This window comes from Rattus norvegicus, chromosome 14 (assembly GCF_036323735.1).
Source record: "Rattus norvegicus strain BN/NHsdMcwi chromosome 14, GRCr8, whole genome shotgun sequence".
In the NCBI taxonomy this organism is placed as follows: domain Eukaryota; kingdom Metazoa; phylum Chordata; class Mammalia; order Rodentia; family Muridae; genus Rattus; species Rattus norvegicus.
The window spans coordinates 2,905,782-2,929,669 of record NC_086032.1 but is presented as its reverse complement, the minus strand read 5'-3'; the positions used below and the strand labels follow the sequence as shown (position 1 = coordinate 2,929,669).

General features: G+C 48.0%; 2 long non-coding RNA genes across 2 annotated transcripts; both read right to left on the bottom strand.

The window, feature by feature from the left end:
* Positions 1–3,793: 3,793 nt before the first annotated feature.
* On the bottom strand, positions 3,794–10,379 carry LOC120096508 (uncharacterized). Its single transcript, XR_005493032.2, has 3 exons — positions 10,259–10,379; positions 7,634–7,785; positions 3,794–3,943 (listed from the first exon to the last, which is right to left on the bottom strand). It is a non-coding gene; the product is annotated as an uncharacterized LOC120096508 (long non-coding RNA).
* A 966-nt stretch (positions 10,380–11,345) lies between these two features.
* LOC102550678 (uncharacterized) lies at positions 11,346–22,049 on the bottom strand. The gene is made up of 2 exons (XR_359311.4): positions 21,880–22,049; positions 11,346–11,677 (listed from the first exon to the last, which is right to left on the bottom strand). It is a non-coding gene; the product is annotated as an uncharacterized LOC102550678 (long non-coding RNA).
* Positions 22,050–23,888: the final 1,839 nt, after the last annotated feature.

The window sequence follows — 23,888 nt, the reverse complement described above, 5'->3', positions numbered from 1 at the left end:
AAGAGGCAGCAGTCTTCCGGGGACATACTCTTTGAAAAGGTTGAGCCCTTCTCAGGAATCTGCTCAGGGCAGGGCACTAGCTTTGCTCAGGCTGAAACATCCTGTGATTGTTCCCTGAATCTTCCTGGGAGAGGCTTTTGTCCAACAATCTCATAATCTTACAGTAGCCATCTTAGGGGTGAGCATCTGTGGCCATACAGCCCAGAGTCAGGTAGCCACCTTGAGCTATATACAGTCACAAAGCGGCCAGGTCCAAATCCAATACGGCTCCCTACACCTTTTATGCTACTATGAATAAAATTTTTCTTGGTTTCCTCTCCCTCCCTCTCCTCCTCCCCCTCTCTCTCCCCCTCCTCCCCTTCCTCCCCCTCCTCTTCCCCCCTCCTCTCCCCCTCCTCCCCTTCCTCCCCCTCCTCTTCCCCCCCTCCTCTTCCCCTTCCTCCCCCCTCCTCCTCCCCATCATCATCATCATCATGGTTTTGTTTTGTTGAGACAGGGTCTCTCTATTATGGAGCTCTAGATATCCTGGGACTTGCTATGAAGCCCAGGTTGGCCTCGTGCTCACAGAAATTCTCCTGCCTTTGCCTCCTCGGTGCTGAGACTGAAGGCGTGGGCCACCAGGCCTGGCAGCCATTGGCTGTTAATGGAGTATCCTGTGACCTTGCTAAGCTTGCTTGCTGGTTCTGGTAGGTTTTTGTAGACTCCTTAGGCTTTTCTGCAGACAAGACAATGGAGTTTTACTTCTTCTCTTCCGATCTGCCTGTCTTTATTAACTCTCTTCCACGCACATTGCATTGGTAGGAGTCTGGATAGAGAAGAACGGGGAGGTGGTATGAACAAACGTCCTTGCCTTTCAGCAGATCCTGGATGCTTTGATTTCAAGGGGAATCTTGATCTCTGCCAGCGGAGGAAGTTCCTTTCTGCTTAACTAAGGAACTCCTCAGCACCAGCTGTGTTCTTCCTAAAAGACCCGAAACTTTCTCATGTTGTCGTTGCTGTTATTTTGTTTTCAAAAAAAAAAAAAAAGAAGAAGAAGAAGAAAAAAAGATGAGTAACTCCCATATTTCTTGCAAGGGTATGGTTGGGCATACTGAGAACCATCCAAAGTCTGGTGACCACAATCTGGAAACAGGTTCCTCAGAGCTTCCCATTTAGCCTTAATTGACTCTGCGCCATCGGCCCCTCCATCACCTATGGTCAATGCGCGGTCACGTCTCAGTTGCCGTATTTTCTGCTATGCGCATGCTCCACACTCCCTATAAAGCCAGCCATCACGACCTGTCTCCGTCTCCATTCCCACTCAGAGGCAGCCATTTTGAGTGTCATACTCCCCCCTCCCCCAACAAATCTCTTGCATAAGGTCTGTAGTGTGGTGTGATTTTTGTGGCATTCCTTGGCCCCGGGATGCCTCAAAACTCTTTCAGATAGAGCCCAAATTTCTCCTGCATCTGGTTTTTTAGAACTACAGAGGAATAGCGGCTTTCGCTAGTGTCCTTCCACGAAGAGCCTCCTAAGCACTGTGGTGTCCTGCCACCAGCCTCTCCTCACACCCCAGCTGCCTCTGCGGAGCACCTGGTGACCTCCAAACAGGCTGGCCACCCTCAGCCCACCATGTTCATCTCTGTCCTTGGCTGTGTTACCGTTCCTTGCCTGCTACGATGCCTTCCCATTCCCTCTGCTCGTTCATGTCCTATTCATATACCAGCACCCTCCTCGTTCTTCCTGGGCCCCAGAGATGGTTCCATCTCTGCTACCTAATTTATTATATGACCATAGCGGGTGGGTGGTAGATAGTAAGGCCTTTCTCTGATTACTTGGGTAGAAGAAATGCACCTAGCAACACTGATAAGAAATCTATTATCAGCCAACAGGACGATGTCATCTTATCTTTGAGGTTCTTATAGCATCCGAGGAGACAGGTCTTCAATATTCTGTATTGATTAAAGGGATTAGGTGGCCAACAGGAGCCAAGATCGGCTGTGCTGAGCAGAGAGCTCACCTCCCTTTAATCCCCAGTTGTACCTTTCACTTGACCCTGCTCTGAAGCGGGCAAAAACTCCGTTCCTTGTCTACCAACTGACTTGGGCTTTGTGCCCCTCCCTGGTGGACATCGATGCCCTAGAGGCCCTTGATATCTTCTGGAAATCTTCTAGGGTACCATGTAATGCCTAACTGGTCAGATCCAGTCCAGGAAGCGGTTGAAGCCCACACTGCCTCCACTGCTTGGCAGGTATCTCCAGAACACTGGAATCACAGGGGTTGGAGGGGGTCTCTTCTTATTCCTACCACATCCCGGAAGACCCCGAGGCTCTGGGCAACCGGTCCACAACCACAGAGCCTCCAATCATCTCACGGCTCATAGTCCTGCTTCCTGGAGTGTGCGCGCCGGCCCAGCTGCTTTGCCAGCGTTTCCATCGGACGCCCCGAGGGCTGTGAATTACAAAATGGCTTTTCTACACTCAGTTTAAGCCAGCCTGGCTCCAGTCCCTCATTCTCCTTTGTCAATGAAGCAAAGATAGGGTTGTTCCCGGTTCTGTGTCTTGCAGCCGGGCAGCCTTCTCCCTGCCCTTCTTCTCTCTCAGACCCCCCATTTGTGCCTTCCACTTGACCCTGCTCTGGAGCAGGCAGAAACTCCGTTCTAGGCACAGACCCCCGGTACTAGGCTCCTTATTCTCGCCTTTCCCTTCAGTCTGTGCGGGGCAGCCCTGGGGATGCCAGGGAGGAGGGAGGGACTTGGAACACTGCAGCAGCTCATAAGTTGAGCAAGAAAGACCAAAAGTCACACTCGTGGGGATTTCCCCTATCTGCAGCTGGGAGTGTTGGGATAGTGCCTTAGGCTGGAGGGCAGGCTAGATCTGGTTTCTGTGAAGCTGCTAGGCATGATGCCTTGTGAGCTTTTGTCAAATAGAGGCATCTTTTTTTCTGCAATTTAAAAACCGCTTTCGGGAGGCCTCTGTTAGGGCTTACCCTTTGGTCTGCTCCCACCCCCACCCCCTGCTACTTTCAGCTCCCTGGATAGCTCTACCCTTGCTGTAGCCCCTGAAAAACACTGTGACTGAGCCTCTTAACCCCTCAGCCCCAGTTTCTTAGCACCCAGCTGTTGTCATGTTTCCCCGATGTTAAGAAGTGGATTATGTGCACCCCTCCAACCCAAAGAGAAGTTTGGTGGAAACGGTGAGGGAGGCCTGATGAAGGCGGTTAAGTTCAGCGCAGTTTTTCCAAGCCACAGAGGCGCACCAAATGAACAATGTGCCTTCCAGTCCGTGACGAATTATTTCTTTAATTAATTGAATCTGCTTATTTTAGCCAGGTGATACATTTGTATAAACCTCGGCACTCGGGGTGCTGAGTCAGGAGGGTTGTTCTGAGTTCTGGGCCAAGTGTGTGCATAAGGAAAGCCTGCTTTGAAAAACGGAAGTATCCAGGCATGGGGGTGGGGGGGTGGGGCTATGAATTCTCCTCCCTCCCAGCCACTAGCACTGGTCATACTCCATACCTGCTAGGGGAGGGAGTCAGTTTTCTTCAGGATGTGAGCCCTGAGATATTGGCCCCATCCATGCACACACAGGCAGCACCAAATGTACTCCTGTGTGTGTGTGTGTGTGTGTGTGTGTGTGTGTGTGTGTGTGTGTGTGTGTGTGGAGAGAGAGAGAGAGAGAGAGAGAGAGAGAGAGAGAGAGGAATGAAGTTGGGAGGAAAGTGGTGAGGGATATGGGAAAGGGAATTGGGTGTATAAATATTAAATAAAACATTTTTTAAAGATTTATTCATTTATTATATATAAGTACACTGTAGCTGTCTTCAGAGACACCAGAAGAGGGCATCGGACCCCATTACAGATGGTTGTGAGCCACCATGTGGTTGCTGGGAATTGAACTCAGGACCTCTGGAAGAGTAGTCGGGTGCTCTTAACCGCTGAGCCATCTCTCCAGCCCTGATAAAACTTTTTAAAGATGAAGAAAATGCAAGGTGAAAAAATATAGCTAATAAACAAAAGCACGTGGTCTGAGAATGTGTCTTCTCAGTGGAACATGCTATTTAGAGACTTAATCTCTAGCACCATAGCATCTTCGAACAATAAAAGAAAACACGTCAGTCACGTTGTTTTGATGTGCAGCTGACACCTTTCACACTCACTGGAACATCTCCTGAAAGCACAGTCCTCAGGCAAACGGCATCACTCTGGAGTTGGAAATGCAGAACCGAGGCCTCACACAGATAGACTGTGTCAGATCCAGCACAGCGTAAGAACCGTCGCCTGCTTCGTGACGAGTTTAAACCGGGGCAGCCTGAGCTATGGTCCCCTTTCTAGTAAGGACATAGGAGGAATGGAAACTAAGGAGGGGAAATGAAGTTCGAACAGTCTCACTCTGGTTCCTCTCACCCCTAAATGGAGGCATGGCACCGGGAGAGCCTGTGTCTCTGTCACTTCTCACAGTAGGCAGTCATCTGCCTGAGAACTGAACTGTGCATTCTCAAGTATATTTAGGAGGGCCATGGGGAGTGTCCGGAGCCTCTGGGCAGCTACCTGCACCTGCTAGTCACACCCTGTGGCTCTCGTCCACACATCCATGTTCATCCATACACCCTCCACCCTCGTGATGTGGGAACTGAGTCCAGTCTTCTACCTAACCTCTTGAGCCATCTCTCCAGTCCTGCTTCTTAATACTCTAGTTCTTAATGTTTTAGCATTCTATCCTGTTCCCAACTTTTAGCTGGCTCCCTAAGAGCATCTCCCAGTCTCCTGTCTGATTCTTCTATTCACCTGGGAACACAAGCCAGGCCTGAGGGAATCCGCAGCCTTGCTCAGTGTTCCTCACCCGCTCAGTCTTACTGTGCAGTCAGAGGACTGTGCTCAGCACTAACTGATGTGACCTACTGTGCAGTCAGGGACTGTGCTCAGCACTAACTGATGTGACCTACTGTGCAGTCAGGGACTGTGCTCAGCACTAACTAACTGATGTGACCTACTGTGCAGTCAGGGACTGTGCTCAGCACTAACTAACTGATGTGACCTACTGTGCAGTCAGGGACTGTGCTCAGCACTAACTGATGTGACCTACTGTGCAGTCAGGGAACTGTGCTCAGCACTAACTGATGTGACCTACTGTGCAGTCAGGGACTGTGCTCAGCACTAACTAACTGATGTGACCTACTGTGCAGTCAGGGACTGTGCTCAGCACTAACTGATGTGACCTACTGTGCAGTCAGGGAACTGTGCTCAGCACTAACTGATGTGACCTACTGTGCAGTCAGGGACTGTGCTCAGCACTAACTAACTGATGTGACCTACTGTGCAGTCAGGGGACTGTGCTCAGCACTTGGTCTGTTTTTATAATCATAACCAAGTTGTCCCCACTGTGAGCACACAGCTGAGGCTTTAGGGTCTACATGACACAGACAGGGTTTAAAGTCTAGTGAGATTGCCTCAGACATCTGATGCCTTACCAAAATCGATGTTTGTAACCCAGAAGCGCAGTTTTATCAGGCCTTCACAACTTTGTGCACATAGAAGTCTTTCCCCTTCTCAGAACAAGTCAGACACACACCACTCTATACATGATGTCTACTGCAGTGGCCAGGACTCCGTGTTTTGAATCGTCTCTGTGTTTCCGCCTGTCATCCACAGAGCTTCCTCAAGACCAAGGCTACTCAGCACCTTTGAGCTACACAGTCTCCCTGTCCCAAGGGCCCTAGCTGTGCCTGAAACTTACTCTGACTCACCTCTGCCTTTTATGGGAAGGTGGCCACACTAGACCCCTTTCTACATTGGTTAAACTATACATGGAGTTAAACCTCACGTGAAGTTAATACATGCTTTCCACTCAGAAAGTAGCAAAGAAGTATCTCAAAGCTTTGTTATTTACACCTAAGACAGTGAAGATGTTGGGGAGTGTGGGAGGACATACACAGCTCATCTTGGCTGCCTTCCACAGAGGCTGCCAGTGAGATCCCAAACCCGCTTCTTTTCCAGGCTACCCCATACTGCCTCCATAGTGTTGATATAGAAATATGATTCCCCATGTCCATCCTTACAGGGACAGAGCACAGTATACAGAATGACTTCTATTTCCTGTCATGCAGATGGGTTGTGGATTTTTACTGTGATTACATTGGTTATATGGTGGCATTCTACAAGTTAAAACACTAAGACCATTTAGGCAACCTGAATTAGAACCTATCACCTTTCAGTTGTTTGAGAAAGATGTTTCGGGACCGCAAGGGTGGGTTCTACTTATAGGCCAGCAAGTAGAGAGAAGCAGCTAATGTAGAGGAATTTTAATCCAGGGACATGGCTACTCTGGTAAGGGCTCATATTCAAAAACCTAGGTCTGCGTGATGATCTCCCCAGAGATACAGACACACCACCCTTAGTATATACCTTTAACCCCAAACGATGGCGCCTGAATGAGGGGCCCAACAACGTGATAAATCAGAGAAATGTTTGACAGAATGAGTCAGAGATAGTGTACGCCCAACTCTTATGAGGACAGGAAAGAGAGGCTACTTAAGAAGGGTGTCGGGAGAAGGGAGAGGGGAGAGGGGAGAGGGGAGAGGGGAGAGGGGGGAGGGGGGAGGGGGGAGGGGAGAGGGGAGAGGGGAGAGGGGGAGGGGAGAGGGGAGAGGGGAGAGGGGAGAGGGGAGAGGGGAGAGGGGAGAGGGGCGGGGCTGAGTGTAGTCGAGTGCAGTTGAGTTCATGCCATTCCTTTCAGTCCCTACTGTCAGTGCAGTTCAGTACGTGGAGGTTCAGAAGCAAGCTTTCCAAGCAGAGCAATTCAGTGGGAAACCAAGAGAAGCCAGTTTGCACCAGTCAGCTTTGAGAGGAGCTTGAGCCAGCACAGCGGAGTCGAACCAGCCAACCAGAGTTCAGAAAGAACTAAGAAGGGTGAGCTTGCTCAGCGGTGAGTCTCAGTCAGAAGCTGGAACATTCTAGGCCTAGGTTTGCAGCCAGAGGCTGGAAGCTGAAGCCTTCAAGGTCCAGCCTTGCCGAAGATGAGATGGTACGGAGGCTAGAGGCTTCCAGGCCTGGGCCTAGGGATAGTTAAATAGAAATGCTCTGGGCTCAGTCCAAGCCGTGAGTGAGTGAGTGTGTGTGTGTGTGTGTGTGTGTGTGTGTAAAGCTTGGGTACAGCTCTCCTCTCCTCCCCTCCCCTCCCCTCCTCTCCTCCCCTCCCCTCCTCTCCCCTCTCATCTCCTCTCCTCTCCTCTTCCCTTTCCCCTTCCTTCCCTCCTTCCCTCCTCCCCTCCTCCCCTCCCCTCCTCATCTCATGTCTTCTCCTCTCCTCTCTTCTCCTATCCTCTCCTCTCCTCTCCTCTCCTCTCTTCATCTCATCTGAGGAGATGAAAGCTATGTTTACAAGGTAACAGGAGCCAAGCTAATGCTTTATGCAGAAACAGAGCAGGATTCAGACCCTGGGGCGTGCTCTTTTTCCTACCACCCTAAATATGCCTATTTCTTTTTTTTTTTTAACCTCTGAATAATATGCCTATTTCTTATTCCATGCTGATATCCTCCCCTCCCCGACTACTCTAAAAGCATAATATGTGTGTCGGGGTTCGGAAAGGAGGGGGCGACATAGCATTCCAAATGAGAAATTAAAATACTAAAGTTGGAGAGATTGTATTTACTCACTTGAATTCCTATACATGGCCTCCTTTTTCGGACTAGAGATCAGCACAGTTTTCCTTACTGACACGTAAGAAATTACATGAAGTGTCCGTGGAGCTCTTAGTAGGATGGTTGGCACATAGCTGGCACTCCGTTGTTGCCTGTCCTATTTATTACTGAAGACAGGATTGTGTGAGTCCCTCAGTCCTCCCAAGAAGTTCTTGTTTTGTGATCAGCAAAGTTTATTCTTAGAGGACCAAAACTGAAGCAGGAAATGGCTGGCAGAAACCATGAGGAGAGAACACAACATTCCGGCCAACTCTCTCACACTTAGCTTGCTTTTTTGTACAGCCCAGACCACCAGCCTAGGTGTAGGGCAGCCCACAGTGGGCTGGGCCCTCCCCACATCGTCTAATAAGACACCTCCCCCAAACATGCCCACAGGCCTCTTTGAGCTGCAACTTCCTCAAGGAGGAATTTTCTCCTCTCAGATGACACCAGGCTGTGTCAAATTGGCAAAGCCATAGCGGGCGCCTTCAGGATCTCCCTCCTCCATTTTCGCTCTCATGTTCAAACTGACATTTTAACCATTCATCTGAATACAGGTCCCAGAGCACAGTCTCCTGCCACACGCTGTGAGTTCTTGATAACTCAGGTCGGAAAAACGAGAGAAACTGGAGATGTCGGGTCAAGTTCCGCAGGTTCAAGCCTAAGACTTCGTCTCTTTTGAAAACTGAACTAGCAGGGTTGGGGATTTAGCTCAGTGGTAGAGCGCTTGCCTAGCAAGCGCAAGACCCTCGGTTCGGTCCCCAGCTCCAGAAAAAAAAGGAAAAAAAAAAAGAAAAATAAATAAATAAAGGCAGTTTCTTGGGCTGGAGAGATGGCTCAGTGGTCCGACTGCTCTTCCAGAGGACCTGAGTTCAATTCCCAGCAACCACATGGTGACTCACAACCATCTGTAATGGGATCCGATGCCCTCTTCTGGTGTGTCTGAAGACAGTTACGGTGTGCTTATATATAATAAATGAATAAATCAAAAAAAAAAAGAAAACTGAACTAGCTTCTGGAAGCTTTTGTAGCAAACACTGTATATAAGATATCACACACCCTTAGAATTATTACAATGCAAAGGTTTAGTGCACACACAGGTTCCACTAGATGGAATCTATTTAATGGGTGTGGTTGCTAATAATTCCAGAACTTGGGGTGATGAGGCAGGAGGATCCTGAGTTGGAAGCCACCCAAGTTACACAGTAGAACCTCGTATCCAACAGTAGCAGTAACCAAATAATACCCACAGCCAAACAACGGCCCCAACACACACATAACAAAAGGCTCACTCATGACCCTGGGATTTTGTCAAGTCTAAAGAAACAAGTCTAAAGTCTGTTTCCGGAAACAGACTTGCTGTAGCATAACCTTTGAAAGCAGGTAAGTTTCAGGTGTCAAGCCATAGACGCTGACTGACCCTTCACGCAAACACGGCTGCCTTCATAGCTCTTCCTTCAGACCGGTCCCAACCTCGGCTGTGCCATTCTGTCTCAAATAAAAACACTTGCTTCTCACCCTCCTTCATTTATTCAGTAAGCATTTATGGAGCTCCCCCTGCTGCTGAGGGTGTGAGAGACACAGGGAACGAAGTACCCTTCCCCCATCCTAGTGCTGGAGGGGGTCAGTTACAAAACAAAGAAAATCCATTAACAAGAAAAACCGCTTTAAAAAAAAAATTGAAAGGGGTTGGGGATTTAGCTCAGTGGTAGAGTGCTTGCCTAGCAAGCACAAGGCCCTGGGTTCGGTCCCCAGCTCCGGGGGGGGGGGGGGGGGGGGGGGGGGGAAGAAAGAAAAACGCCGAGAAGCATGCATGGAGAGTTGGACTGATTCCAGTTGTTATTACTAAGAGCTCAACAGAGAAGCTTTGGCAGAGTTATCAGCAGGATTTCTCCAAGCAAGCAACAGGCGAGTAGGGGCATGTTTAAGGACAGCCTATCTCAGGTGGGAAAATCCAAGTCTAACACCCTGAGACTAAAAAGACCTCAACTTTCTCTTTCTTTTCTTCTATTTTACCTCATTTAAATTGTGAACTTGAGAGAATAGAGAACTAGATGCTCCTTTTCTTTAAAGTTGATTTGTGTTTATGTGTGAGGGTGTGGTATGTGTGTGGTGGCCTCATTCCTTCCTTCAGTCTTAAGACGTCCCAGGTTGTGAATTGGAATTTTCCTAGAAACTTCTGTGTGGTCTTTTAACAAGACCTCGATAGTTCGATTTCGTCGGATGCTGGGGTGAAAGCCTGCTGTCCCAGAGAGGCAGAGAAAGCACTTTCTATCTCAGCTGACCCATCCCACCAGGAATCCCTGCCTCTCAACGCTGCCTCAAACAACATCCTTCAAAAGGAACGTCCCTCCTGTCCACTGTCCTCCTGACTCTCTCTTCCTCTATGGTTTTCCTTAAACATCCTATGCTCACTCCCTGTCCACTGCTTGCTTGCTCTGCCTCTTGACCTGTGGTTGACCTTACTGAATTCTGCTTGCAATACTCAAAGCAGAAAGCTCTTGGATTCCAGGTGTGTGCTAAGGCTGAGCCACAACACAGCTAGAAACAGTTGTTTTTAGTAAATGACACAATCTCAGGGTTCACAGTGTGATCGAATACCTGAAACGCTTCTGTAACCTCCACCTCGCTGAATGCCGAGGCCATGCCCACACTCAGGTGGAAAGCTGGCTTCATGGAGAACTTGATTGCTGTTGGTATACCGTTTAAGCTCCACCCCCACAGCTGCCTGGCAACAGCCAGGTATGCTCCGCCCCACGGTCGCCTAGCAACAGCAGCTGTGCCTGACTACATAAGGGGCTGCTTGCCCCTCCTCCCTCTTACTCTCTCTTAACCCCTCTTGCTCTTTGTTTTTCACTGCTCTTGCCCCCTTCCTCATCCCCAGCCCCCTCCACGTGCCCATGGCTGGCTGCCTTTCCGCTTCTACTCTTCTTTCATTAAACCTCTCCGTGTGGAACCCTGGTGTCTGGGTGTGTTCTGTGTTGTTATTGCTGTTATTGTTTTGTTGTCGTTATTGTTGTTGCTGTATTGTTAATATTATTGTCGTTGTTATTACTGTTATTGTCGTTGTTGTTATTGCTATTGTTGTTGTTGTTATTGTTATTGTTGTTGTTGCTCTTGTTAATGTTTAATGTATCATTTTTTTCTTCCGGTGGGGAAGTGTTCATTTTGCCTGACCTGTCATTGTCTTCTTCAATATTAAACTTAGAGGTCCCACAGTTAAGAAGTATGCCACACTGTGGGAAGCCAAGTCTAGGCTATAATAAATAACCCCCAGGCCACAAGCATCCCCAGGGGCGTGGAGGTGACTCCTTCCAGTGGTGACTCAGGGGTCTACAGTCCTATCATCTTGCGTTGTTGACCTCTGGACTTAGAGGAGAGTGAGAACACAGAGAATTGTAATGGTTTTTAAGGGACGCGCCTAGCCATAATATACACAGTTTTTTGGCCTGAATCTACTAGGACCTTCCAGGGAAGTGTATGAAGTGGAGTTTCCTCACGTATCTCACAAGAAGCATTTTTCATAGTCACTTCCTTCTCCAAGAAACTCGGTTTATCCTACACCCACCTCTGCCTCAGGAGAAGCCCAGTCCGACCCGTGAAAGGGAATCTAGATAGAGTTGGCACAGCAGATGGGGCAGAAAGAACAGTACAGCACAAACGTAATGAAGGAGTGAACTGACAAGAATCCGTGTACAATTGATTTATTAATACGAAGGTTTGCTAAAATTCATGGTGTGCTCGACAATCATGGGAGGAACTCGACCACACTGCTAAAAATATTGGGGAGATCGGGATTCCCAGGAAATTCCTTTTATCATATCAACATACAGCTTCCTAGCTAGTGCCATTCCAACTCCCTTCCCTCTGAGACACCTCAGCAATCCATCTGTAGTTGTTTCAAAGCCTGGGAAATCGTTCTGAAGATGGCGTGGTCTAACGGTGGCACTGACTTTGGCGGCCCTCGTCGTCGCTCTCCGCAACATATAAGCCTGTTTTGAAGACCCAAGGTTGGCTGTCCTTGAAATAAAATGAGAAAATGAAATAAATGAGAAAATGAAATAAAATTAGATAAATGAGAAAACCTGGGGGCTGGAGAGATTTTAGAATACTCAGTCCTAAATGTAATTTTTTTCCCCTTTAAAACCCTCCCCTCAAGGTCCAGGAATATGTGCTGAAGATGAGGCAGAAATACTGTAAGAGGGCCGAAGAGATGGCTCAGTGGTTAAGAGCACTGACTGCTCTTCCAGAGGTCCTGAGTTCAATTCCCAGCAACCACATGGTGGCTCACAGCCATCCATAATGGAATCCGATGCCCTCTTCTGGTGTGTCTGAAGACAGCTACAGTGTACTCTGTGTGTGTGTGTGTGTGTGTGTGTGTGTGTGTGTGTGTGTGTGTGCGCGCGCGCACCCATGTGTGTGTATGTATGTATGTATGTATAAACTATTTTTAAATGAGAAACAGTAAGCTTGTAAGCCAGTTTGGGCCAGTTTAGACCAATTTGGTCCCCAGCCCAGCTACCTTGGCAGAGAAAGTAACGGATCCTGTATTTGTGGCACCCTGAATGCACAGACGTTGGGGTAGTACATATCCTCATATCAGTGAAAAAAAGAACAAACCCGTTGCTCAAGTGTTAATGGATGGGCTCCTCTTTCCCCTGGGGCAGCCTCAGCAGGGACACTACAGGGCTTCAGTTTGTCTTCAGATCTATACACAGATGCATCTAAGCTGCCTCGTAGTTGAAAATCATGTGGGTCATTGCTGGATCCATGGTTTCTTTCCCTTCCCATCAGGTAAGAGCTGTCTGGGTCCCTAGAAGCATGGAGGACACAGAGGGAAGGTGGTGAGTGAGTCCTTGGGATATGCAGAAGAACCACTCAGGGCAAACTGCTTCAGCTCAGTCTCTCTCTCTCTCTCTCTCTCTCTCTCTCTCTCTCTCTCTCTCTCTCTCTCTCGTATTGTTTTTATTTCTGTGGATGTTTGCCTACAGGCACGTTTGTGCACCATGTGCATGTAATGCCCAACGTGGACAGAAGAGGGCATCAGATCTCCCCTGGGACTGGAGTTGCTGATGGTGAGTTGCTATGTGGGTTCTGGCCAATCAATCTGAGTCCTCAGGACTCCAGTGTTCCTAATTCTGAAGCCATCTCTCCAGTCCCTCTGCTTCTCCTTTGCTCTAGCTGCCCCCTCCCCAAGGACAACCATTCTCACTTCTCACTACAAACACAAAATAGATTTCAAATACGTTCTGCTGCCTGCTTTTGACTCTGTGACTCTCAGAACCCCCAAGCCCAGACTTGATCATCAGGATCTGCTCCTTCACCAACTGACATCTGTAAACCAGGGATGAAACCACCTGTCTTCCAGTTGTTTATACATATGAGCATCCTAGATGTGTACAGTAGGACCAGTTCACAAAACCATGAGTTCACAGATACAGTCACACTTGGTTTCTTCACACAGCAAGTGACTTAACTTCCCTTGGCTGATCCATCACACTGTAGGGTCAGAGAAATCAAGTGTCCCTGTCTGGATCCTGCCTTGTCTAAGGACTTATCCCAAACCCAGAGGTTCACATAATTCAGAAAGAAAGGCTAGCTTGAGTTCTACTCCCCAGGAGCAAGACAGGCAGAGCGACACACCAATTACTGCCATGTGCTCCACTAAGTTTCCAGCTGATGTTCTCTGCCACTTTGAAGATCTGTCAGAGGCCATGTGCAGTAACAACATTGCCCCCAATACCCAAGAGTGGGTAATTTACAAGCAGCAGAAATGTATTTTCTAGCTCTGGAAGTTGGAAGTAGAGAAGCGATGGTTCTTCGGTGTTTGGAAGGAGCTCCTTTCTGTCTTGAGGAGAGCATCTTTCAGAAGGAAATTAGAATTCTGTGTTCTCATGTGACAGATAAGAAAGGTGCAAGTAGGTCACTCTGCGCCCTCCGGTCCTTGCCTGCGCACTGGTTCACTCATGAGGACAGGGACTGCCTGAGATCATTATCGCCTACCTCAACATCAAGGGGAGCACTTGATGAGCTCCCTCCCAGTCTGTATAGGAATTTGGTCCCCTGAGAACATCAATGCATAGATCTGTCATGACTCCTTAGGAACCTTTGAAACACGAAAGGTCCTTATTACACCTCCCGTCAGTGGCTTCCTGTGCCTGTAGACCATGCTTCTCTCAAGGACGAGATGTGAGAGCAGCTGACAGGAACGGAAGAGAAGAAGGAAGACACCATAACAGAAGCGACAGTCACAGGCTGGAGAGGTGGATGGGCAGTCATGAGCATTGGTTGTGAACACCCAAGTTTAGTTCCCAGCACCCACACGGGGGCTCACAGTCCTGGGAGATCTGATGCCCCTTTCTGGCCACCTTGAGCATTGCACACATTTAGTGCACAGACATACATGGGGCAAAACACCTATTTATATAAAATAAAAATAAAATGGGAAAGGAGCCAGCCACCAGGCACCCATTCCACAGTTTGTTTCCACATGTGATCACTACTGGGCAGATTCCACATCTGTTTCTAGAGCAGAGAGAAGGTTTTCCTCTCTCTGTTGTGCAAAACCCAAGTTCTAACCACAAGTGCACAATCAGGAGGAAAATAGAGATCATCCCGTTAACCTGCCTGCCTTCAAATTGTAAGAAAGTAAGTGAGTTTTTGTGTGAAATTATATCTCAGGCTCCTCGGAGGAAGTAACGGTGTGTCTGGGAGGTCAACCATTTCTTCCTATACTGAGGCAATGCTACCTGGGTGAGGCAGGGTCAGCGGAGGAAGAACAGACACGACAGCCTCTGAGGGATGAAGCAAGTGGCCTGGACATCACCACCGGCAAGCGAGGAACCCTGACCTCTGGCAGACAAGCCCTCCAGGTGCCCTCCAGGTTCTCCTGTCATGCCCAAGATGCCAGCCCACTCCTAGTCACCATGGTCATAATCAGCCTCAGGAAAGGCAGATAGGATGTGAGTCCCTAGATGCTGCCACAACAGAGCTGATAGTGGCCAGCCTGAAAGGCAGGCATCGAGCCACGTGGAAATGAGGGAAGTCTAATACACCGAGCTCTGGGGTATAATGCAAACTGGGCTGTGGGTATGGCTCAGAGGTAGAATGCTTGCCCAGTATTCATGAAGACTTGGGTTTAACACCCCTCCCCATACCCCACTGTGAAAAAAAAGAAAAAAAAAGAAAAAAAAAAAGAAAGAAAACAATCCCCTTCTTCTGCTAGGTATGGTGACCCTACTCAAGGCCTTCAATTCTAGCACTTGAAAGGCTGAGGCAGGGGATTGACACAAATGAACACAGTAGGGTATGGGTGTTCTGGCTTGTATTTAGCAGCCTGAGGCAAGAAAATTGTCAAGATGACCAAAGTTTCATGTTGATGTCTAGACCAACCTGGGTTGCAGTGTGACAGCCTGTCTCATAAAACAATGACAAGATAATAATAGTAATAGTAGTGTTGTAGTAGTAGTAGTAGTAGTAGTAGTAGTAGTAGTAGTAGTAGTAGTGGTGGTGGTGGTGGTGGTGGTGGTGGTGGTAGTAGTGTAGTAGTAGTAGCAGTAGTAGTAGTAGTGTAGTAGTAGTAGTAGTAGTAGTAGTAGTAGTAGTGGTGTAGTAGTAGTAGTAGTGGTGGTGGTGGTGGTGGTAGTGGTGGTGGTAGTAGTAGTGGTGGTGGTGGTAGTGGTAGTAGTAGTAGTAGTAGTAGTGTAGTAGTAGTAGTAGTAGTAGAGTAGTAGTAGTAGTAGTAGTAGTAGTAGTAGTAGTAGTAGAGTAGTAATAGTAGTAGTAAGCCACTGCATTTTATGAGACAGTTGAGGGAAGCAGGTAATAAAGGGAAAAACCCTAGGTTGTGGCAGAACCTCCCCCAAACCCCATGCACCAACCCCTGCATCAAATGTCAGAGCCTGAGACACCACTGCCAGGTGATTCAGTCGTGCAGGTTCTGAGCCTTTGTGCAAGGCTGGAGAGATGAGTCAGTGGTTACAAGTGCTGACTGCAATTCCAGAGGATCTGGGTTTGAGCCTCAGAAACCACACTATGGCTAACAGCCATCTGTCACCCCAGTCCCAGGGGATTCAACACCTGCATCTGGACTCTCCTGGCACCAGGCACGCACACAGTGCCAGACAAACTTCCAAGTACATTAAATAATTTATTTTAAAGAGCTATGAGCAAAGCCAGTGCTCTCTTCCCACAGTGAGCGGTGCCTCACTGCAGAGTCAGTTCAGGGAGTTATCGCGGTTTCTCTCCCGTGTGGTATTCTCATCTAACAGCTCTATCAGACGTTAGAGAAACAAATACAAACACACAAAATGAAATGGAAAAACTGTAACCAATTTCCTCTTCTAATCCTGCTTCTTAACAGACAGGCAGAACAAGCATCCCTGGAGGTTTGAACAGGGAGGAGTGTTCTACTGTGGCAAGGTGATCCCGTGTGTGTGTGTGTGTGTGTGTGTGTGTGTGTGTGTGTGTGTGTTTGTGTGTGTGTGTGTCTGTGTGTGTGTCTGTGTGTGTGTGTGTCTGTGTGTGTGTGTGTGTGTCTGTGTGTGTGTGTGTGTGTGTCACAGATGCTCAGATAGTATAGCGGTTCTCCACAGTCCCCACAGAGCCCATCACCAAGCAGGGATCTCAGCTCTGAAACAAGACAAAGAGGATGCATTTTACTTGAGGAAGTTAGAGAGGCTGAAAAGGTGATTAACTCAGCTGAGCTGGTCTGCAAGAGACAATGAAAGCAAACCAGCCACGGGGAGCCTGAAGGCACTGATGTTCAGAGGTGAGAAGAGCTGATGAAAGTCAGACCGTGTGCAGCTGGGGAGAAGGCATGGAGACTGCAAAGCAGGCAGGTCCGGGTTTGGAGGCTTCCTCCCAGCTCAGGACTTGGGCTGTGGTCAGACGCTGGCCAGTACAGATGCCCTCAGAGCCTAATGTGGAAGGAAACCAACCACAAGGGGCCTGGCTTAGGGCGGAAGTTACTTCCTCCAGGCCTTCCCAGTGCAAGAGATTCCTAAAATTCTACTCTTCAGCCCTTTGGAAAAAATGCACCTTTGAATTCCCCGATGCAGGTAATGATGCTCAGAAACAGACTGGTGGCATCACAACCAAAATCACACCCACAGTCATTCCCCGCTCTGAAGTGGAAAGGCAGGCTCTGACTCTAAGCTGCCTGGTCAGGAGAGCTACTCTCAGGAGCTGAGTAACAGCAAGGCATAGCACATGACAGAGCACAGCACAGAGTCCACAGGCAGAATGCAGCGAGGACGGCAGACATTTATGTCCTTGTCCCCAGGACTGGCCACCCTCACTGTTGCTTCAGAGCCTGGTGGCTTGAACAGTGTGGCCTCAAAGAAATACGCCATAGGTATACTTTGTAATTTTTCTTGTAACCCAGTTACAAAAAGGTAAAAGACTGAAACACTTGAAAATAGCTTTGATCATATGCATTTTACTCAATGTATTTAATGTATTACCATTCTAACACGAAATTAATATAAACATTGCTAGTGAGATATTTCACATGTTTGTGTATTCGTGCATGTTCACATGGGTGTGTGCCATTGAACATGTGAACGTCTGGGCGTGGAGGCCTCCTGTCGGTCTTCAGATGCTCTCCACCCTTTGTGAGTCTGGATCTTCCCAGTCGGCTAGGCTGACTGGCCAGTGAGTGAACCTAGGGATATGGTTCCTGGGGACAGAATTTACTTTACCTAGTGGGTTACCTTAGCAGCCTCCTCTACCTTTTCTTTTTCTGTTCCCAAAGTCTTTCAACTCAGCTGTGGACTTCTTCTCTTGTGGCCATTTGTGTGGGCCACATGTCCAGGAGCCTGTGGCTAGTAGCCACCATATTGGCCAGCACAGCTCTGACCATGGCCTATAGAACTGCACCAAGACTACACTACAGCTTCTTATGAGCAGCTGGATGGCCTCCAGCAAGGTCTAAATCTGGGTCCCTCATTTGTTAAACAGAAGTAACATTGTTACTTGTATTTAGTAAATAGTGAGACAGATAGCTGAAGCCCCACATAAGATTAGCAGTGTCCTCTTGTAAACACAGCCCCTCAGCCTGCCATGCCCCATCCTCTTAAGTGCAGATCCTACTCATTTTTATTATGTGCATGATGATGATGATGATAATGATGGTGGTGATGATGGTGGTGATGATGGTGATGATGATGATGGTGATGGTGGTGGTGATGATGATGATGATGGTGTGTGTGTGTGTGTGTGTGTGTGTGTGCGTGCGTGTGTGTGCCTGCATTCCAGGGCTCACATGTTGGGGTGAAGGGACAGCCTTGGGTGTCAGCACTCACTGTCCACTTTGTCTTGGGTAGAGTTCCTTGTCCTTGCTGCATATGCCAGCCTAGCTGGATAGCAAGCTAACAGGGCTTCTCCTGTGGGTTACCTTTTGCATTAGTGTGTTGGGATTAGTGGTATATTCTTCCACATCTGGCTTTATGTGAGTTCTAGGGATCCAAACTCTAGAGCTCATGTTTGCATGGAAAGTGCTTCGTCCCCTGAGCCTAAATCCTGTTCATATTTTAGTCTTGTTCAACAGTCACCCCCTGCATGAAGTCCACCTACTTGCTCCTGACTCTGGGCCAGTCATTTTGACATCTCTCAGTGATTTCTACCTGGCTTTGTGATTGGTCCCGTACATTCTAAGACGCTGTTTTAGCATCTCCTTCTTTGTTGTATTGGGTAGGAATTTATTTTTTCCAAATTGGGTGTTGGTACTTGTTGGAACACGGTCCAAGAGTCTTATGAGGAGAATTCTGGGTGCTTGTGAGAACACTCCAAGACAACAAGAGTCTTGTGACCTCAGTTTCTCCAAACATGGAATTGTTGTTGGAATGTATTTTTGTACTCCACCCAAGTGTAGCAGATAGGAGTGAGTTTACTTCAGATTACTCGTTTTTGCTTGCTGGAGTTATTTAATTAAATGTTTAAATCTTTTAATATGAATCTATAGAAAAGCACGTGTTTGCCATGAGCAGCTTGTCCTTGTGACTGCAGGCAGCTTGAACTCATGAGAACTTTACTCACGTGGCGTTTTTAACCCTCGCAGTGTGAATTGTCTGATGCTTCAAGTAACGATGGCTATCACATGGGCTGGAGAGACGGCTCAGCGGTTAAGAGCACTGACTGCTCTTCCAGAGGTCCTGAGTTCAATTCCCAGCAACCACATGGTGGCTCACAACCATCTGTAATGAGATCTGATGTCCTCTTCTGGTGTGTCTGAAGACAGCAACGGTGTACTCACATATATGAAATAAATAAATAAATCTTAAAAACAAAAAAAAGATGGCTACCACATGAGACTTTAGTCTGTCTCACTTGTTGGTTCCATTCTCCTAGGTGGCACTGCCTCTAGAGTGACAATAGTCCCTGAGGCACAATATCTCTCTCTCTCTCTCTCTCTCTCTCTCTCTCTCTCTCTCTCTCTCTCTCCCCCCTCCCTCCCTTCCCCCCACCTCTCTCTCTCTCTCTCTCCCTCCCTCCCTCTCCCTTCCCGCCCCCCCTCCTGGAATTCAAGGACTAAGGCTAGCCTGGCGGGCCAGTGTTTCCCTGGAATCTATCTATCTGTCTCTGTCTCCCTTCCTCAGGATTATAAACCTGACCCACTAATGTCTTTGCCTCTACATGCCTTCTGGGGTCTCACCACTTGACTTCTCTACACGCCCCCATCCCCGACTCCCCCTTTCTCTTTCTTAGCAAGATTTTCTTTAAGTAGATAAGATTATAATATCTGACAGATTTGATGGATTTTAGTACTTGCCTTCATGTTGCTAGGTCCTGGGCTCAGTAAGTATAATAGATGAGTGTGTACCCCTCCGCTAGTAAAAGCCGTCTGAACTTACAGTGTGTCAGCTATCGAACTGACTGCCTCTGATTCTCAACCTTACTCCTTAGAAGGTCAAAGACTGGGCTGTTCCCTAGTAACAGGCTGGTAGAGGCCGGAAGGTAATCCTGGTTCCCGAAGAACCCAGGCAGGCACAGAAAGAATCCACTTTCCTCAGTTCAGCCTGATACTACTTTAACATTTCCTTCACCAAATTATCTGATTGCTGGGTCAGGAAGCGGAAGGGTCCAGTGAAAGGGTGTGTATGTGTGTGTTTGTGACACATATCCACTTGTGGGACCAGGGGACAGAGCGAGCATTTCCCCTTAAAGCTGAGTACTTCCTCTGGAACCAAGGCGTCTCAAAAGGATCGTCTTTCAAAGGGCTCCTTACAAGGCAAGGAGGGCTTTCAAATTAAAGTCTTTTGACAAAACCCACGAGCCACTCTGATGACGTGTTTTCATCTGTCTTATTCATAAAATAATAAATGAAACCTCAGAGAGAGCCAGCTTTACCTGGATAGCCGTCACAAGAGGGTTAAAAAAATGCTCGGTCCAAACAAGGGGAGGGGAGGCGACTATTGCTCCCTAAGCTAGACAGAAAGGAGTTTTAGAGACCCACGGGTGAAGTGTGGGGGAGAGCAAGCAGAGTTCCTATAAGCAAATATTGACTTCTGAACCTTTCGGTGTCTCAGAAGCCGCTGTGTGAAGAACGCTGTGAGTTTTCCTTGATGAGTGGACTGAAGCGCCTGCGCAGTTGCAAAGGCCTCAGCCAGTTTGGGGCGGTTAGGCTTTAAATACATAGACGCCACGGCATCGCTCCTTTGGGAAAACCAAACTATGTTACCTTTGTCAGGCTGTACAAACTCCTAGGCTGAACAAAGGGCGTGGAGTTTGTTTCCCCTTAGCGATGCCGTTCAAGTAAATTGCTGTCTTCCTCAAGGAGCTGCTGGGCCGGGTGGGCTCAGGCATGGAGTCTCCAGGCCCTGTCTGGCTGCCTTAGGGCCTCAGGGACTCCTGAGAATGCCGCCTTGGGCTCCTCTGCTGCCTCCTGCAGCATCCTGGCCTGGGAAATCAATCGCAAATTCTTTAACTTCCTGTTTGCCTTTCTCTTTCTTCTCCCGCTAAACTCCATTGCGATGAAAGGGTTCAGAGACAAATTGAAAGTCTTCGAGTAGAAGCACAGGCACCCGCTCTCCTTCCAGATGCTGCAGCTGCTCCTGACGCCCCCCACATCAACCTGAGCCCTCACCTAGCCGTTTCCTGCCCTAGGAGCATGATCTAAATAGGGACACACCATTCCTCTTGATTGCTCTAATGAAAACTCAGCTCCTGTTCAGGGGGCATCGAATGCCAATGGGGGAAGGGCGGGGAGGAGGGTGGTCCTGTACCAGGGGGATGAGGGAGGTGAGGGAGCACCACCACACCTCCTCCCCAAAAGGCATATTCTTAACCCTGTCACAGCACTGCTGACATTCACGGGCTTGCAAAGGAGTCACCACACCTGAGCCTCGAGCAGCCCAGTTTCTTAAGCAGCTGTCCTGACCAGTCCCATTTCCAAGGTTCAGCCTAAGGGATTTAACCTCTCCCCTAACCCCGAATGATCTGACTGGGACTAAGGAGGAAGCTAAGGAGGGATGGTAAAAAGACACGGAAGCCAATGAGTTTACAGAGCCCCAGATTCCTTATCTTACAGGGCTTCCGGGGGAATTGGCTTCCTTTCCCAGACCAGAGCTCTCTGTTCAAGAGGTCCCCTTCCTTTGTGTGCAGTGAGATAAGCACATTTACGAAGAGAACGGGCCTCTCTCTTCTAGATATTTCTCTCTCTTCATCCTGCTCCGCCTTCTCCACCAACGTCCTGGGACTAATACTAACATAGTCAGAATTAATACTACTCATCTTAATAAAAACTGAATATAAACACAAGTCGAGGAACACACAGTACAACAAAATAATTGACTTGATTTTATATCAAGGTCATGAAGGCCAAAGCAGGAGAACTGTTTTAAAATGACAGACACCGAGGGATGTGACGCTGTGGCATTGTGTGGAGTCCCTGTCCTCCGGAGGGGTGGTGAGGAAAGCCGACCGGAGCCCAGGATTAGAAGTAGCATCGTGCGGTGCTAATTTCATGGTTTTAATAATTATATCGCAATTATGTGGGGAAGAGTGTTGTAAGCTTTCTTCAAGGCAGTAATTAAGGGGGGGGGGGATCTGTATCCAGCAAGGCCATTTTCAGGAATCGAACCCAAATCCATAATTTTGAGAATAGCTACAAGTCTCTTATTTTGGCTGAGAGAGAGAGAGAGAGAGAGAGAGAGAGAGAGAGAGAGGGAATTCAAGTACAAATTTTAACGTACAAGCAAGCCTTTTTGCAGAAAAAAAATTACCAGCATTTTCACAATCCGATGATCTAATCTCGTACAAAGCGTTTAAGTGGAACCCAGTGAGTAACGATTGTACATGCAGACGCTAAAAACGAGCAGGAACCGTCAGTGCATCCATGTGGAGCAACCTCTAGGGCCTAATCCAAAAGGACCAACCGCAAAACACTGAGTGCGTGCACAGGCATGGGAAGGGAGTGGCGTGTGTTGTGTAATACTTTAAAACCGAAACCCAGAAACGTCAACCACAAAATTAAAAATGACTAGCTGTAAGAGAAGGAAACGGGTTCGTGAGATAAGAACGGGGTTAGACTCCTTTATAGCTGCTTTCGGCAATTCGGCTTTAGAATCAGTAAAGTTTCACGTGATCACCAGACACTTAACTTTAAAAATATTGTACTGAAGGGGTTTCAGAGATGACTGTGTTGCTTTTCCAGAAGTCCTCAGTTCTGTTCTCAACACCTGGTCTTCATGCCTGTTCTCTGTCTCTCTTACACACACACACACACACACACACACACACACACACACACACACACACACACACACACACTGACTCTTTAAAAACAGTTTATTTCATATTTGTGTCTGTGCCCATTGCATGTAGTGCCAACAGAGGCCAGAAGAGGGCACTAGAGCCCCTGGAGCTGGAGCTGCGGCAGGTATGAGCCGCAGGATATTGAGTTCTGGGAACCAAATTCTGACACAGCAGCAGGTTCTCCTAACCACTGAGCCATCTCTCCAGCCCCTCCCGCCAACTTACATTTTTAAAAAGCACAATGAAAAATTAACAGAAGCAGTTGAGCCTACATCTGATTAACATATCACAGCACACTGAGAGGTTTCAGGGTGCTGCAACTTGCCTCCAGGCCCTGCTGGGTGCCTCTGTCAACAAAGACAGTAGGAACAAGGTCCAGGCCTGCAACTCCAGCTAAATGGGAGGCTGAGTCAGGAGGGGATGGCAAGTCCAAGTGCTGCCTGGAGACCTTTGTTAAGACCTTATTTCCAAATAGGAAGTAGCCATTGGTAGAAGCTCCCCATGGGTAAGGCCCTGGGTTCAATCCCAGGGACAAGAGGAGACACTTACAAAGACCACTTTGCATGAATTGTATTGTTAGATTGTACAAGTGTTGGTCCTTTGTTCTCCAAGAGGGGCGTATGGGTGTTTAGAACAATTGCGTAATTACGCGGAGATGTATCAGCACTGGTGTCTTTGAGCGCCATCTTCTCGATTACGAGAGAGAGAGGAAATGCAGGATTGAAACTGTTCATCATCAGTGTGAACTCAAGCTTTATGGTGAGGGCTAAGCTTGCCTCCGGCTCAGCCCACGGAAAAGACAAGGGCCCACGGCGACTTCTAGACACCGCTGCCTTTAACTGAAATAAGAAAGAACTCCAGAGAAATACAATCCCACATTTAGAGCAGGGAATGTACAAGACGACCCTGAAACTGGCGTTTTGTCACACTAGATTACGAGAACAGGGCCAAAGTCGGTGAGGACTGTGTTGAAGGGCTAAACAGATTCTCTCTGGCCAAGGAGAATCGATCTGCCAATACAACACCCACCGTGATAGAGAAAAACAAGTTCACATCTTGAGTCTGAGACACTTGTAAGAAGAAAACTATTTGTCATTTATAGGAATCTATTTTTTTTGAAATATGCTACTAATTAGTAAAAAGCAGAGCAAAACAAACAAACCAACAAAACTGCCGGCATTTATCCTACCTCTCCTCGAAGAACAATCGCCGAGGGCGGCCAAGGGTGGGTGAGAAATTTCTCTTCTCTCCTTCTAAGGTCTGCAGCTCAAAATCAAGGAGTAAAGATCCAGCTAGAAAACTATCATGATTTTCACCTTCCAACGAGTCAGCACATCTAGGACATGTGACCCTCCATGGTTGCAGGCGTTGCAAAAGAGAGAGGCCATGTGTTACGTGCTGATGGAGGGACACATCAGCACGTTGCAGCAGGATCCTCAGAGATAATAAGAGCAGAGGTATAGATCAAGATCCAACT